The sequence below is a fragment of the Salmo salar genome, chromosome 04 (genome assembly GCF_965601325.2).
Source record: "Salmo salar chromosome 04, fSalSal1, whole genome shotgun sequence".
Classification (NCBI taxonomy): domain Eukaryota; kingdom Metazoa; phylum Chordata; class Actinopteri; order Salmoniformes; family Salmonidae; genus Salmo; species Salmo salar.
Window position 1 is genome coordinate 71,984,752 of NC_138294.1, and position 15,030 is coordinate 71,999,781.

Below are 15,030 nucleotides of genomic sequence, written 5' to 3' on the forward strand. Positions count from 1 at the left end.
AAATTTCTTTTTGATACTGTCGCAAAGCTAACTAAAAAGCAGCCTTCGCAAATGGAGGATGGCTTTCACTTCAGCAGTAATAAATTTATGAACTTCTTTGAGGAAAAGATCATGATCATTAGAAAGCAAATTACAGACTCCTCTTTAAATCTGGGTATTCCTCCAAAGCTCCATTGTCCTGAGTCTACACAACTCTGCCAGGACCTAGGATCAAGGGAGATACTAAAGTGTTTTAGTACTATATCTCTTGACACAATGATGAAAATAATCATGGCCTCCAAACCCTCAAGCTGCATACTGGACCCTATTCCAACTAAACTACTGAAAGAGCTGCTTCCTGTGCTTGGCCCTCCTATGTTGAACATAATAAACGGCTCTCTATCCACCGGATGTGTACCAAGTTCACTAAAAGTGGCAGTAATAAAGCCTCTCTTGAAAAAGCCGAATCTTGATCCAGAAATTATAAAAAACTTTCGGCCTATATCGAATCTTCCATTCCTCTCAAAAATTTTAGAAAAAGCTGTTGCACAGCAACTCACTGCCTTCCTGAAGACAAACAATGTATACGAAACGCTTCAGTCTGGTTTTAGACCCCATCATAGCACTGAGACTGCACTTGTGAAGGTGGTAAATGACCTTTTAATGACGTCAGACCGAGGCTCTGCATCTGTCCTCGTGCTCCTAGATCTTAGTGCCGCTTTTGATACCATTGATCACCACATTCTTTTGGAGAGATTGGAAACCCAAATTGGTCTACATGGACAAGTTCTGGCCTGGTTTAGATCTTATCTGTCGGAAAGATATCAGTTTGTCTCTGTGAATGGTTTGTCCTCTGACAAATCAATTGTAAATTTCGGTGTTCCTCAAGGTTCCGTTTTAGGACCACTATTGTTTTCACTATATATTTTACCTCTTGGGGATGTCATTCGAAAACATAATGTTAAATTTCACTGCTATGCGGACGACACACAGCTGTACATTTCAATGAAACATGGTGAAGCCCCAAAATTGCCCTCGCTAGAAGCCTGTGTTTCAGACATAAAGAAGTGGATGGCTGCAAACTTTCTACTTTTAAACTCGGACAAAACAGAGATGCTTGTTCTAGGTCCCAAGAAACAAAGAGATCTTCTGTTGAATCTGACAATTAATCTGGATGGTTGTACAGTCGTCTCAAATAAAACTGTGAAGGACCTCGGCGTTACTCTGGACCCTGATCTCTCTTTTGAAGAACATATCAAGACTGTTTCAAGGACAGCTTTTTTCCATCTACGTAACATTGCAAAAATCAGAAATTTTCTGTCCAAAAATGACGCAGAAAAATTTATCCATGCTTTTGTTACTTCTAGGCTGGACTACTGCAATGCTCTACTTTCCGGCTACCCGGATAAAGCACTAAATAAACTTCAGTTAGTGCTAAATACGGCTGCTAGAATCCTGACTAGAACCAAAAAATTTGATCATATTACTCCAGTGCTAGCCTCCCTACACTGGCTTCCTGTTAAGGCAAGGGCTGATTTCAAGGTTTTACTGCTAACCTACAAAGCATTACATGGGCTTGCTCCTACCTATCTTTCCGATTTGGTCCTGCCGTACATACCTACACGTACGCTACGGTCACAAGACGCAGGCCTCCTAATTGTCCCTAGAATTTCTAAGCAAACGGCTGGAGGTAGGGCTTTCTCCTATAGAGCTCAATTTTTATGGAATGGTCTGCCTACCAATGTGAGAGACGCAGACTCAGTCTCAACCTTTAAGTCTTTACTGAAGACTTATCTCTTCAGTAGGTCCTATGATTAAGTATAGTCTGGCCCAGGAGTGTGAAGGTGAACGGAAAGGCTGGAGCAACGAACCGCCCTTGCTGTCTCTGCCTTGCCGGTTCCCCTCTTTCCACTGGGATTCTCTTCCTCTAACCCTTTTACAGGGGCTGAGTCACTGGCTTACTGGTGTTCTTCCATGCCGTCCATGGGAGGGGTGCGTCACTTGAGTGGGTTGAGTCACTGACGTGGTCTTCCTGTCTGGGTTGGCGCCCCCCCTTGGGTTGTGCCATGGCGGAGATCGTTGTGGGCTATACTCGGCCATGTCTTAGGACGGTAAGTTGGTGGTTGGAGACATCCCTCTAGTGGTGTGGGGGCTGTGCTTTGGAAAAGTGGGTGGGGTTATATCCTGCCTGTTTGGCCCTGTCCGGGGGTATCATCGGATGGGGCCACAGTGTCTTCTGATCCCTCCTGTCTCAGCCTCCAGTATTTATGCTGCAGTAGTTTATGTGTCGGGGGGCTAGGGTCAGTCTGTTACATCTGGAGTATTTCTCTTGTCTTATCCGGTGTCCTGTGTGAATTTAAATATGCTCTCTCTAATTCTCTCTTTCTCTCTTTCTGTCTTTCTCTCGGAGGACCTGAGCCCTAGGACCATGCCTCAGGACTACCTGGTATGATGACTCCTTGCTGTCCCCAGTCCACCTGGCCGTGCTGCTGCTCCAGTTTCAACTGTTCTGCCTGCGGCTATGGAACCCTGACCTGTTCACCGGACGTGCTTGTTGCACCCTCGACAACTACTATGATTATTATTATTTGACCATGCTGGTCATTTATGAACATTTTAACATTTTAACATCTTGACCATGTTCTGTTATAATATCCACCCTGCACAGCCAGAAGAGGACTGGCCACCCCTCATAGCCTGGTTCCTCTCTAGGTTTCTTCCTAGGTTTTTGGCCTTTTCTAGGGAGTTTTTCCTAGGGAGTTTTTCCTAGCCACCGTGCTTCTTTCACATGCTTTGCTTGCTGTTTGGGGTTTTAGGCTGGGTTTCTGTACAGCACTTTGCGATATCAGCTGATGTACGAAGGGCTATATAAAAATACATTTGATTTGATTTTATTTGATATAGTGGAGAGGGGGAGGGAGGTGTTATATCGTTTATAACCCCTGTCTCTTCACAGGGTTGGCCACTGATCGAGCAGGGCACTTTCCTTATGAAAACCCAAATCTCTCATTCGGAAGCTAAAATTACATTTCATCTCCTAACAAACATTTTCAATATCAAACATTTCAATTGCATAACAATTCCATGTGACTCTGATAACTAGAGGGTGTATACTTTCTCAGATACAGTTTATGTTGTCCTGTCATCAGTCATAATGTCTCAGATGACAACCGAACTGACATACATACTCATTACGTTCCCAAGCATATTTCCAACTGGTTTTATTAACAAAATATGTGGTACCTTTCCCCATTTGTTTGATGTTCCCAGACTCTCTATATTTAACACAGGCTATTCACGTCCTTCAGTAGATTCAGAGAGGGGAAGAGAGAAAGGTATTTATGGGGGGGGGGGGTCATAAACCTTACCCACAGGCCAACGTCATGACATACCTCACCTTGCCCCCATCTGCGATGAGACAGTCAAATTCTGATATATTATCTTATGCATCTGAAGCAAAGAAGAAAAAGTGGTAGACCTCCACTTTCCCTACGGGTATGGGAATCCCCCAAAAAACAGATATATTCCACCACAGAATCATTTGCATATATCCGCACAAATGGGAAAACCGTGTCAAGAAACTTGCAACGCACTCTCAGAATACAATCCAGTGCATTACATGGATAGCATATACAAACACCATTCAGGAAACAGTGAAGTGAGAAGATTTATAAGCCTACCAGATGAGGAGTTGGGTGATCTTGTACACAGAGAGAGATTAATATGCCAGGGGGCACCACTCTGGGGACCTGCGGGGAGAAAAAACTCATATTTAATACCAGGAATTTCCTTGCATTCTCATTCATCCTGAGCACCGTTGTAATGCATACAAAAGTACCCAGACTCTTATTAATTCACATCTACATTTCAGTGTCAGTTCTTTCACTTGGAAACTACATTGGGATTTGCCAGCAGCCTCCAGGAGGAGAGTGGAAAATGAGAGAGCGGGGAACATGGGACTGTACTGGGAAGAGAGAGTTATGGAATTGCAGAAGGAATTGAGAAGCCGATCACACAATGATTATGCTTGTGTGACAGTTTTGAATGTGGGTCAAAAGGGAAATAAAAGTATTATTTGAGTTTTTTGCCCCCACCTCCCTCATCCCGCCTGCTGTGTACCGGAGTTCTCCTTGCTAGCTATCGGGAGGCGGGCAGACACCTGGCTGAGGCGGTGAGGGCAGGCTGAGCACCTGCCCTCACCGCCGTTAACAGAACTACAGAACTGCAGGGAAAGAGTGCACGACAGGCGGGGGCGAAGGACACTGTCTACCGGTCGCCCCAGCCTCCCACTAGCACAGCAGGCGGGAGGCTGGGGCAACACCACGTGCTAGCTAACTAGCTTGCTAGCACACAATGTCTTCTTTTCTGCGTACCGGAGAAAATCCTGCCCGACAGGCGGGTTGAGGACACTGTCTACAGCTAGCTACTTTGGTACACAGCAGGCATGGGTGACACCATGTGCTAGCTAGCACACAATGTTGCCTCCCGCCTGCTGTGTACCTGAGTCCTCATTAGAACTAAATTCAGCAAAAAAAGAAACGTCCTTTTTCAGAACCCTGTCTTTCAAAGATAATTCGTAAAAATCCAAATAACTTCACAGATCTTCATTGTAAAGGGTTTAAACACTGTTTCCCATGCTTGTTCAATGAACCATAAATAATGAATGAACATGCAGCTGTGGAACGGTCGTTAAGACACTAACAGCTTACAGACGGTAGGCAATTAACCTCTCTGGGAACCTGGCTGGGAACCATTTACATTTACATTTACATCATTTAGCAGACGCTCTTATCCAGAGCGACTAACAGTAGTGAATGCATACATTTCATACAATTTCATACATTTTTCATTTTTTTTCTGTGCTGGCCCCCCGTGGGAATCGAACCCACAACCCTGGTGTTGCAAACACCATGCTCTACCAACTGAGCTACAGGGAACCCTAGTCAACAGCCAGTGGAATCGCGTCGCGCGAAATACAAATACCTCATAAATGCTATAACTTCAATTTCTGAAACATATGACTATTTTACACCATTTTATAGATACACCTCTCCTGAATCGAACCACGTTGTCCGATTTCAAAAAGGCTTTACAGCAAAAGCAAAACATTAGATTATGTTAGTAGAGTACCCTGCCAAAACAAATCACACTGCCATTTTCAAAGCAACTAGCATGCATCAGAAATACCCAAAACACAGCTAAATGCAGCACTAACCTTTGACAATCTTCATCAGATGACACTCCTAGGACATCATGTTACACAATGCATGCATTCTTTTGTTCGATAAAGTTCAAATTTATATATAAAACCAGCATTTTACATTGGCGCATGACGTTCAGAAAATATTTTCCCTCAAATGGTGAATCAGCGCTACAATTTACAAAATTACTATTCGAAAACATTGTTAAAATGTAATATTGTCATTCAAAGAATTATAGATTAACATCTCGTGAATGCAACCGCATTGCCAGATTTAAAAAGAACTTTACTGGGAAATCACACTTTGCAATAAACGAGGTGGATGCTCAGAAAAATAGGCTAGGCGATACATGTTAGCGCCATCTTGGAACCATCTAAAATCAAATATACTATTGTAAATATTCCCTTACCTTTGATTATCTTCATCAGAAGGCACTTCCAGGAATCCCAGGTCCACAACAAATGTAGTTTTGTTCGAAAAAGTGAATAATTGATGTCCCAATAGCTCCTTCTTGTTAGCGCGTTCCGAAGGCTACTCATAATGTACTGTAGCGCGCGGGACTTGTCGCCATGAAAGAGCAAAAAATATATATTTACGTTCGTTCAAACATGTCAAACATTGTATAACATAAATCTTTAGGGCCTTTTTCAACCAGAGCTTCAATAATATTCAAGGCGGACGATTGCATTGTCTTACTAAACGTTTCGGAACAAAAGGGTTCCCATGGGCGCCCGCGTCATAGTAGTAATGGCCCTCCCCCTGTGACCAACTTCCCAAGCCTCTCTTTCGGTCAGTTTCTACCATAGAAGACTTAAACCACTTTGTAAAGACTGTTGACATCTAGTGGAAGCCTTAGGAAGTGCTAAATGAATCCTAACTCACGATGTGTCTCATAGGCAAAGTGTTGAAGGTGATTCCAAAAATCAGATTTCCACTTCCTGCATGGAATCTTCTCAGGTTTTTGCCTGCCATATGAGTTCTGTTATACTCACAGACACCATTCAAACAGTTTTAGAAACTTTAGAGTGTTTTCTATCCAAATCTACTATATGCATATCTTATATGCATATTCTAGTTACTGGGCAGGAGTAGTAACCAGAGCAAATACTGCCCCCTATCCCCAACAGGTTTTAAGGTCACAGTTATGAAAGCTTAGGACACTAAAGAGGCCTATCTACTGACTCTGAAAAACACCCCAAAAAAGATGCCCAGGGTCCCTGCTCATCTGCGTGAACGTGCCTTAGGCATGTTGCAAGGAGGCATGAGGACTGCAGATGTGGCCAGGGCAATAAATTGCAATGTCCGTACTGTGAGACGCCTAAGACAGCGCTACAGCGAGACAGGACGGACAGCTGATCATCCTCGCAGTGGCAGACCTCGTGTAACAACATAGGATCGGTACATCCAAACATCACACCTGCGGGACAGGTACAGGATGGCAACAACAACTGCCCGAGTTACACCAGGAACGCACAATCCCTCCATCAGTGCTCAGACTGTCCGCAATAGGCTGAGAGAGGCTGGACTGAGGGCTTGTAGGCCTGTTGTAAGGCAGGTCCTCACCAGACATCACCGGCAACAATAGGCACAAACCCACCATCGCTGGACAACACAGTACTGGCAAAAAGTGCTTTTCACTGACAAGTTGCGGTTTTGTCTCACCAGGGGTGATGGTCGGATTCATGTTTATTGTCGAAGGAATGAGCATTACACCGAGGCCTGTACTCTGGAGCGGGATTGATTTGGAGGTGGAGGGTCCTTCATGGTCTGGGGCAGGCAATTTCAATGCTGTGCGTTACAGGGAAGACATCCTCCTCCCTCATGTGGTACCCTTCTTGCAGGCTCATATTGATATGACTCTTTAGCATGACAATGCCACCAGCCATACTGCTCGTTCTGTGCGTGATTTCCTGCAAGACAGGAATGTCAGTGTTCTGTCATGGCCAGCGAAGAGCCCGGATCTCAATCCCATTGAGCATGTCTGGGACCTGTTGGATCAGAGGGTGAGGGCTAGGGCCATTCCCCCCAGAAATGTCTGAGAACTTGCAGGTGCCTTGGTGGAAGAGTGGGATAACATCTCACAGCAAGTACTGGCAAATCTGGTGCAGTCCATGAGGAGGAGATGCACTGCAGTACTTAATGCAGCTGGTGGCCACACCAGATACTGACTGTTACTGTTATTTTGACCCCCTTTGTTCAGGGACACATCATTCTAATTCTGTTAGTCACATGTCTGTGGAACCTGTTCAGTTTATGTCTCAGTTGTTGAATCTTGTTATGTTCACACAAATATTTACACATGTTAAGTTTGCTGAAAATAAACGCAGTTGACAGTGAGAGGACGTTTCTTTTTTTGCTGAGTTTAGCTAGCTAAGCTAGCACATAAACAGTGTTCTTTGCCCCTGCCTGCCCAACACCTTCCATCGTTAACAGAACTGCTGGAAAACAATGCCTGACAGGCGGGGGCGAAGGACACTGTCTACCAGTGTGTACTAGCTAAAGCTAGCTACCGTTGTCGCCCCTGCCTCTTCTTCTGTGGGGTTTATCGACGGTTGGCATCCAACGTTATGGTGCATTACCACCACCTACAGTACTGGAGAGCCCAAGCCTCCAACCTACAGTGGGGGGAAAAAGTATTTGATCCCCTGCTGATTTTGTACGTTTTCCCACTGATAAAGAAAGGATCAGTCTATAATTTTAATGGTAGGTTTATATGAACAGTGAGAGACAGAATAACAACAAAAATACCCAGAAAAACGCATGTTACAAATGTTATAAATTGATTTGCATTTTAATGAGGGAAATAAGTATTTGACCCCCTCTCAATCAGAAAGATTTCTGGCTCCCAGGTGTCTTTTATACAGGTAACGAGCTGAGATTAGGAGCACACTCTTAAAGGGAGTGCTCCTAACCGCAGCTTTTTACCTGTATAAAAGACACCTGTCCACAGAAGCAATCAATCAGATTCCAAACTCTCCACCATGGCCAAGACCAAAGAGCTCTCCAAGGATGTCAGGGACAAGATTGTAGACCTACACAAAGCTGGAATGGGCTACAAGACCATCGCCAAGCAGCTTGGTGAGAAGGTGACAACATTTGGTGCGATTATTCGCAAATGGAAGAAACACAAAAGAACTGTCAATATCCCTCGGCCTGGGGCTCCATGCAATATCTCACCTCGTGGGGTTGCAATGATCATGAGAACGGTGAGGAATCAGCCCAGAACTACACGAGAGGATCTTGTCAATGATCTCAAGGCAGCTGGGACCATAGTCACCAAGAAAGCAATTGGTAACACAATACGCCGTGAAGGACTGAAATCCTGCACGCCCGCAAGGTCCCCCTGCTCAAGAATACATATACATGCCCGCCTGAAGTTTGCCAATGAACAGTGAATGATTCAGAGGACAACTGGTGAAAGTGTTGTGGTCAGATGAGACCAAAATTGAGCTCTTTGGCATCAACTCAACTCGCCATGTTTGGAGGAGGAGAAATGCTGCCTATGACCCCAAGAACACCATCTCCACCGTCAAACATGGAGGTGGAAACATTATGCTTTGGAGGTGTTTTTCTGCTAAGGGGACAGGACAACTTCACCGCATCAAAGGGACGATGGACGGGGCCATGTACCGTCAAATCTTGGGTGAGACCCTCCTTCCCTCAACCAGGGCATTGAAAATGGTTCGTGGATGGGTATTCCAGCATGACAATGACCCAAAACACACGGCCAAGGCAACAAAGGAGTGGCTCAAGAAGAAGCACATTAAAGTCCTGGAGTGGCCTAGCCAGTCTCCAGACCTTAATCCCATAGAAAATCTGTGGAGGGAGCTGAAGGTTCGAGTTGCCAAACGTCAGCCTCGAAACCTTAATGACTTGGAGAAGATCTGCAAAGAGGAGTGGGACAAAATCCCTCCTGAGATGTGTGCAAACCTGGTGGCCAACTACAAGAAACGTCTGACCTCTGTGATTGCCAACAAGGGTTTTGCCACCAAGTACTAAGTCATGTTTTGCAGAGTGGTCAAATACTTATTTCCCTCATTAAAATGCAAATCATTTAATAACATTTTTGATTTTTTTGTTGTTATTCTGTCTCTCACACGTACAAAATCAGCAGGGGAACAAATACTTTTTTCCCCCACTGTATGTACCAGAGACCTAGTTAAAAAAAAAAATGTGTATAAAGAGGGGTTCTTGCAGAATTGCGGGCTGCAATTGCACCCTTCTCAAATGTTGCACCCTTCTTCTTTGGTGTGATACTCTGTTTGGGCCATCTAATAGATGCTATATATTATAAAACAACCACTTAAATAAAGGACAAAGAGGAGCAACACGACTTAATATGGAGATTCAAAGCTCCTGGGTGAATGAGAACTATCGGCTTGGGGTTTCTCTAGGTTGGAGACATTGATGAATAAGATGAATAGAAAGTACTGTATGTTCTCAGGTGTCAAATCAAGCAGTCAACAATCTGGCCCATTACTGAGGCTACAATGTTAGCAGACATCAATCAAATTCAATCAAATTTATTCAGAAAGCCTTTTTACATCAGCCGATGTCACAAAGTGCTGTACAGAAACCCAGCCTAAAACCCCAAAAGAGCAAGCATATCTCAACATACAATTACATGAACCCTGAGCCACGTCCTTCAGTACCTAATCAAGTGACACATTTAATGCATTGTACATTACTTTACCTGTATGCAGAATGACTGTGACTCTTTTCCACTGATGTGAAATACCTATAACATAGCAGATCAGTGGCTCCACTTCACTATTCATATAACCTATAGTGCCATAAATTGTGGTCCCACTTACACTGTATCCCTTCTCATCAATAAGTAACTTCCCCCTCCATGTTGAACACGGTGCTACTCAATAGATCTTGACAAAAGATTTTGTTAGAACAGAGTATTACAATGTGCATAATAGTTGTACTGCTGAGTACTAATGAAAAGCAATACATATCTACATCCATGAAACAAAAGATGAGCACTGCATTACACTAGCCTTTGCTGACTTGGGTAGAAAGGTAAATATGGGTACTCTTCCACCAATTCTGTGCCTTTTTGAGAAATGTAACCTGATCAAAAAAACCTTGGATTTCACCTCATTTTAACATTCTGTCATAAAGATAACATGTTCAATTGAATAAAAAACATGTTTTCCCATCTCTTAGAAAAAAAATGACCAGTGGTGGAAAAAGTAACTTCAGTAAAAGTAAAGATAGCTTGAAAGAAAATGACTCAAGTAAAAATGAAACTCACCCAGTAAAATACTACTTGAGTAAAAGTCTAAAAGTATTTGGTTTTAAATGTACTGCAGTATCAAAATAGAAGTATAAATCATTTAAAATGTCTTATATTAAGCAAGCCAGACAACACAATTGTCTTGTTTTTTTTATTTACGGATAGCCAGGGGCACTGTCCAACACTCAGACCTAATTTACAAATGAAGCATTTGTGTTTAGTGAGTCTGCCAAATCAGAGGCAGTAGGGATGACCAGGGATGTTCTCTTGATAAGAGCATAAGTTAGACAATGTTCCTGTCCTGCTGTAACGGCTGTCTGTGGAAAGAGTAGACCAAGGTGCAGCGGAGTTAGTGTTCATCTTGAATTTGAATAACCGTAAGAACACTATACAAGAAAACTGACAGCCGAACAGTCCTGTCAGGTGCAAGACACTAAACAGAAACAATCCCCCACAAAACCCAAAGGAAAAACAGGCTCCTTATGTTTGACTCCCAATCAGCAACAACGAACTACAGCTGTGCCTGATTGGGAGCCACACGGCCCAAAACAAAGAAATACAAAAACATAGAAAAATGAACATAGAATGCCCACCCAATGTAACACCCTGGCCTAACCAAAAAAAAAAAAAAAAAAACCTCTCTATGGCCAGGGCGTTACAGTACCCCCCCCCCAAAGGTGCGGACTCCGGCCGCAAAACCTGACTCTGAAGGGGAGGGTCCGGGTGGGCCTTCTTATGGCGGTGGCTCAGGTGCGGGACGTGGCCTCCGCTCCACCCTCGGTGTCGCCCACTTAGGTGGTGCCCCTGGCTGCGCCAGAGGACTGGTGTGCGACCCTGGCGGCGCCCGGCTGGCGGACGGCTCTGGTGGCTCTGGACAGGCGGGCGGCTCCGGCGGCTCTGGCCCAGGATTCACCAGGCTGGGGAGACATGAAGGAGGCCTGGCCCTGGGCGCAGGCACAGGACTCACCAGGCTGGGGAGACATGAAGGAGGCCTGGCCCTGGGCGCAGGCACAGGACTCACCAGGCTGGCGGGTGGCTCTGGCGGCTCCGGACCGGCGGGTGGCTCTGGCGGCTCCGGACAGGCGGGCGGCTCTGGCGGTTCTGGACAGCTCTGGCGGCTCCGGGCGGCTCCGGACAGCTCCGGCGGCTCCGGACAGGCGGGCGGCTCCGGACAGGCGGGCGGCTCCGGACAGGTGGGCGGCTCTGGCGGCTCCAGACTGGCGGGCAGCTCTGGCGGCTCCGGACTGGCGGGCGGCTCTGGCGGCTCCGGACTGGCGGGCGGCTCTGGCGGGCGACTCTGGCGGCTCCGGACTGGCGGGCGGCTCTGGCGGGCGGCTCTGGCGGCTCCGGACTGGTGGGCGGCTCTGGCGACTCCGGACTGGCGGGCGGCTCTGGCGGCTCCGGATTGGCGGGCGGCTCTGGCGGCTCTGGCCCAGGACTCACCAGGCTGGGGAGACATGAAGGAGGCCTGGCTCTGGGCGCAGGCACAGGATAGACCAGGATGGGGAGACCCACTGGAGGCCTGGTCCTAGGAGGAGGCACAGGACTGACCAGGATGGGGAGACCCACTGGAGGCCTGGTCCTGGGAGGAGGCACAGGATAGACCAGGCTGGAGAGACCCACAGGAGGCCTGATGCGTGGTGCTGGTACTGGAAGTGCCAGTTCGGGGACACGCACCTCAGGGTTAGTGCGGGGAGCGGGAACAGGCTGAGTTGGACTGGGCTGCCGCACTGGAAGCCTGATGCGTGGTGCTGGTACTGGAAGTGCCAGTTTGGATACACGCACCTCAGAGCTAGTGCGAGGAGCAGGAATAGGACGAGTAGGACTGGGCTGACGCACTGGAGGCCTGGTGCGTGGGCCTGGTACTGTCTTTACCAGACGGCTAGCACGCACCTCAGGACAAGTATGAAGTACTAACTCAGATTACATTATTTCTAGGACAAGCTCTGCAGGGCGAATGCCATGCCTAATACACCAACACAATAGCTCTCTCATATTCTTTTCCTCCAATTTACCCATCAACTCCTTAACAGTCTCTCCTTCGCTCCCCACCAATTTTACCCCGACTGGCTCTGGTTCCATCCTCGGCTCCGCCGATCTGTCCATGTGCCCCCCCAAACAAAAATTATTGGGGGTGCCTCTCCTGTTGGAACGCTATCGGCGTTCCACTGTAATCTTCCCGGTCCTCCTTTGCCTTCCTCCATGGACCCACTCCGGCTCTGATCTCCTCCCAGGTCCACGACTCCCGATAGTCCATATTATTGTTCCGTCGCTCCTTGTGCTTCTCCTTCCTCCGCTGCTTGGTCCGTTGTTGGTGGGGGATTCTGTAACGGCTGTCTGTGGAAAGAGTAGACCAAGGTGCAGCGGAGTTAGTGTTCATCTTGAATTTTAATAACCGTAAGAACACTATACAAGAAAACCGACAGCCAAACAGTACTGTCAGGTGCAAGACACTAAACAGAAACAATCCCCCCACAAAACCCAAAGGAAAAACAGGCTCCTTGTGTGACTCCCAATCAGCAACAACGAACTACAGCTGTGCCTGATTGGGAGCCACACCGCCCAAAACAAAGAAGAAAAGAAAGAAATACAAAAACATAGAAAAATGAACATAGAACGCCCACCCAATGTAACACCCTGGCCTAACCAAAATAAAGAACAAAAACCCCTCTCTATGGCCAGGGCGTTACACCTGCTAAGCATTCAAAATGTAACGAGTACTTTTGGGTTTCAGCAAAAATGTAAGGAGTAAAAAGTACATTATTTTCTTTAGGAATGTTGTGGAGTAAAAGTAAAAGTTGTCAAAAAATATAGATAGTAAAATACAGATACCCCAAACAAGGACTTAAGTAGTACTTAAAAGTATTTTTACTTAAGTACTTTACACCACTGAAATAACTATAGTAAAGGTATAAGGTAACAGATTTGGCAATATCTTAAATCAGCCATGAAGTCCCTTGTGACAGGGGGAATGGAAGCTCTCATTGTGTGCAACAAGGAGTGGCAATTGAATGAAAGCTTCACAATATACAGTATATACATTTGTAGCCTGTCCGGGTCCAGCTCCACGAGGGGGCAAAAAGGGGCTTAGCCCCCTCAGCTGAAACGTATGCCCCCTCAGTTTAGTTTTATGCCCCTATATAAAACTTGCAAAAAAGTTCAAATATTGAGTGACAGGTTGGTGCAAAATCTGTATCTCCACTGCACTGTGTCAGCACAATGGATATAGCGCGCCGAAGTGTGTAGGGGGGCTATGGAATGCAACTGGGCCGGTTAGGAATGACTCCTTTGGGTTTCTGTGGTAGGGTTAGTGAATAACATGATACGCCTTCGCCTGTAATATTTGATTTTGATTTATAAGGGCGGGGTCAAGTTTACTGTTGAAGCTGCTTCACTCAACTCTGCCTCACTACTACAGAGTTTAGTTTGCTAATTAGCTAGCTTTAAAAAGCATTAGTGTTATTAGCCTCAGCCTATTTACCTAGCTCAAACCAGCCACTGCCACGATGGATATCAGAAATTGGTTTTCCCAAAGTACCCAAACAAAGCCAAAGGTGAAGGGGACACCTGGCTACTGTGTCAGAGGTTGTTAAAAGTTGTGACAGCATTATAAAGTTCCTCTCTGACATCAAATGCACATGTTCGTACAACACAGTAGTAAGACACGAGGCTACAGGACTGTTGAAGGGGGTGACGGTGACCCCGGCTTTAAGTTTATAGCCACCATGGTGCACAGAGTCCTGTTTTCGCGATCCTCCAAACAAATTACACCATGCAAAAGCAACAGATCTTTACACTGGAGTCAAAGTGGTCCACATTACGCTGGAGTGCGTCGAGAAGCTGAGGTGTGACAGCGAGTTCGAAGCCCTTTGAGAACAGTTCAGTACCAGGGGCACTGACGCACAACTAGCTCCAAGCTAACTAGCTCCATTTGCACTTATGGAAGTACAAATCTCCAGAAATAGATAGTACAGTAGGCCAGCAGGACAGAGGAGAAGAGACTCAGTGTAAAAGGCTGTTCTTGGATGCTGTCATTGGTGAAATGTAAAATACGATTGAGCGAACGCAACAGCCAACTGGTGGAGGCCCTATGTGCCCTTGACCCAGAGAGACATGACTTTCTAGATGTGAAAAAGGTGAAACCACTGCTGGATCAAAGCAAAACAAATTTGGTGGAAACTGAGTTTAGTGTCAGCCTCCAGTTTTTGGAGACTGAAATCGCCGTCTCCGGCTCCAATGAGGACTAATTGTCCCCACTTGAAGTCCTGCAACGATTTTCTGTGCCTCACCGTGCCGGATCGACTTTTATGGCGTCCACACCTACAGTACATGCGAGAACTAATTTTCCACTTTGACAAATGTGTTCAGTCAGCACAAAAGAAGCATGCTACACCCGAGGAAAGATCAACTAATCTAACTGGTATATGAGGGGGATCTTGCAAGGAGATTTCTTGGAGAATTGAATGATCAATTACTCAGAAAGTTCCACAGAGCATCAAGGAGACTGCAACTCTTCTGAAAAGGTAAGAAACAATCCAGCTGGTTGGTTTTTGTCAAAATCTTGGTGGTACAGCCATTGGCGACATTTCAGCCAAAACCTAAGGC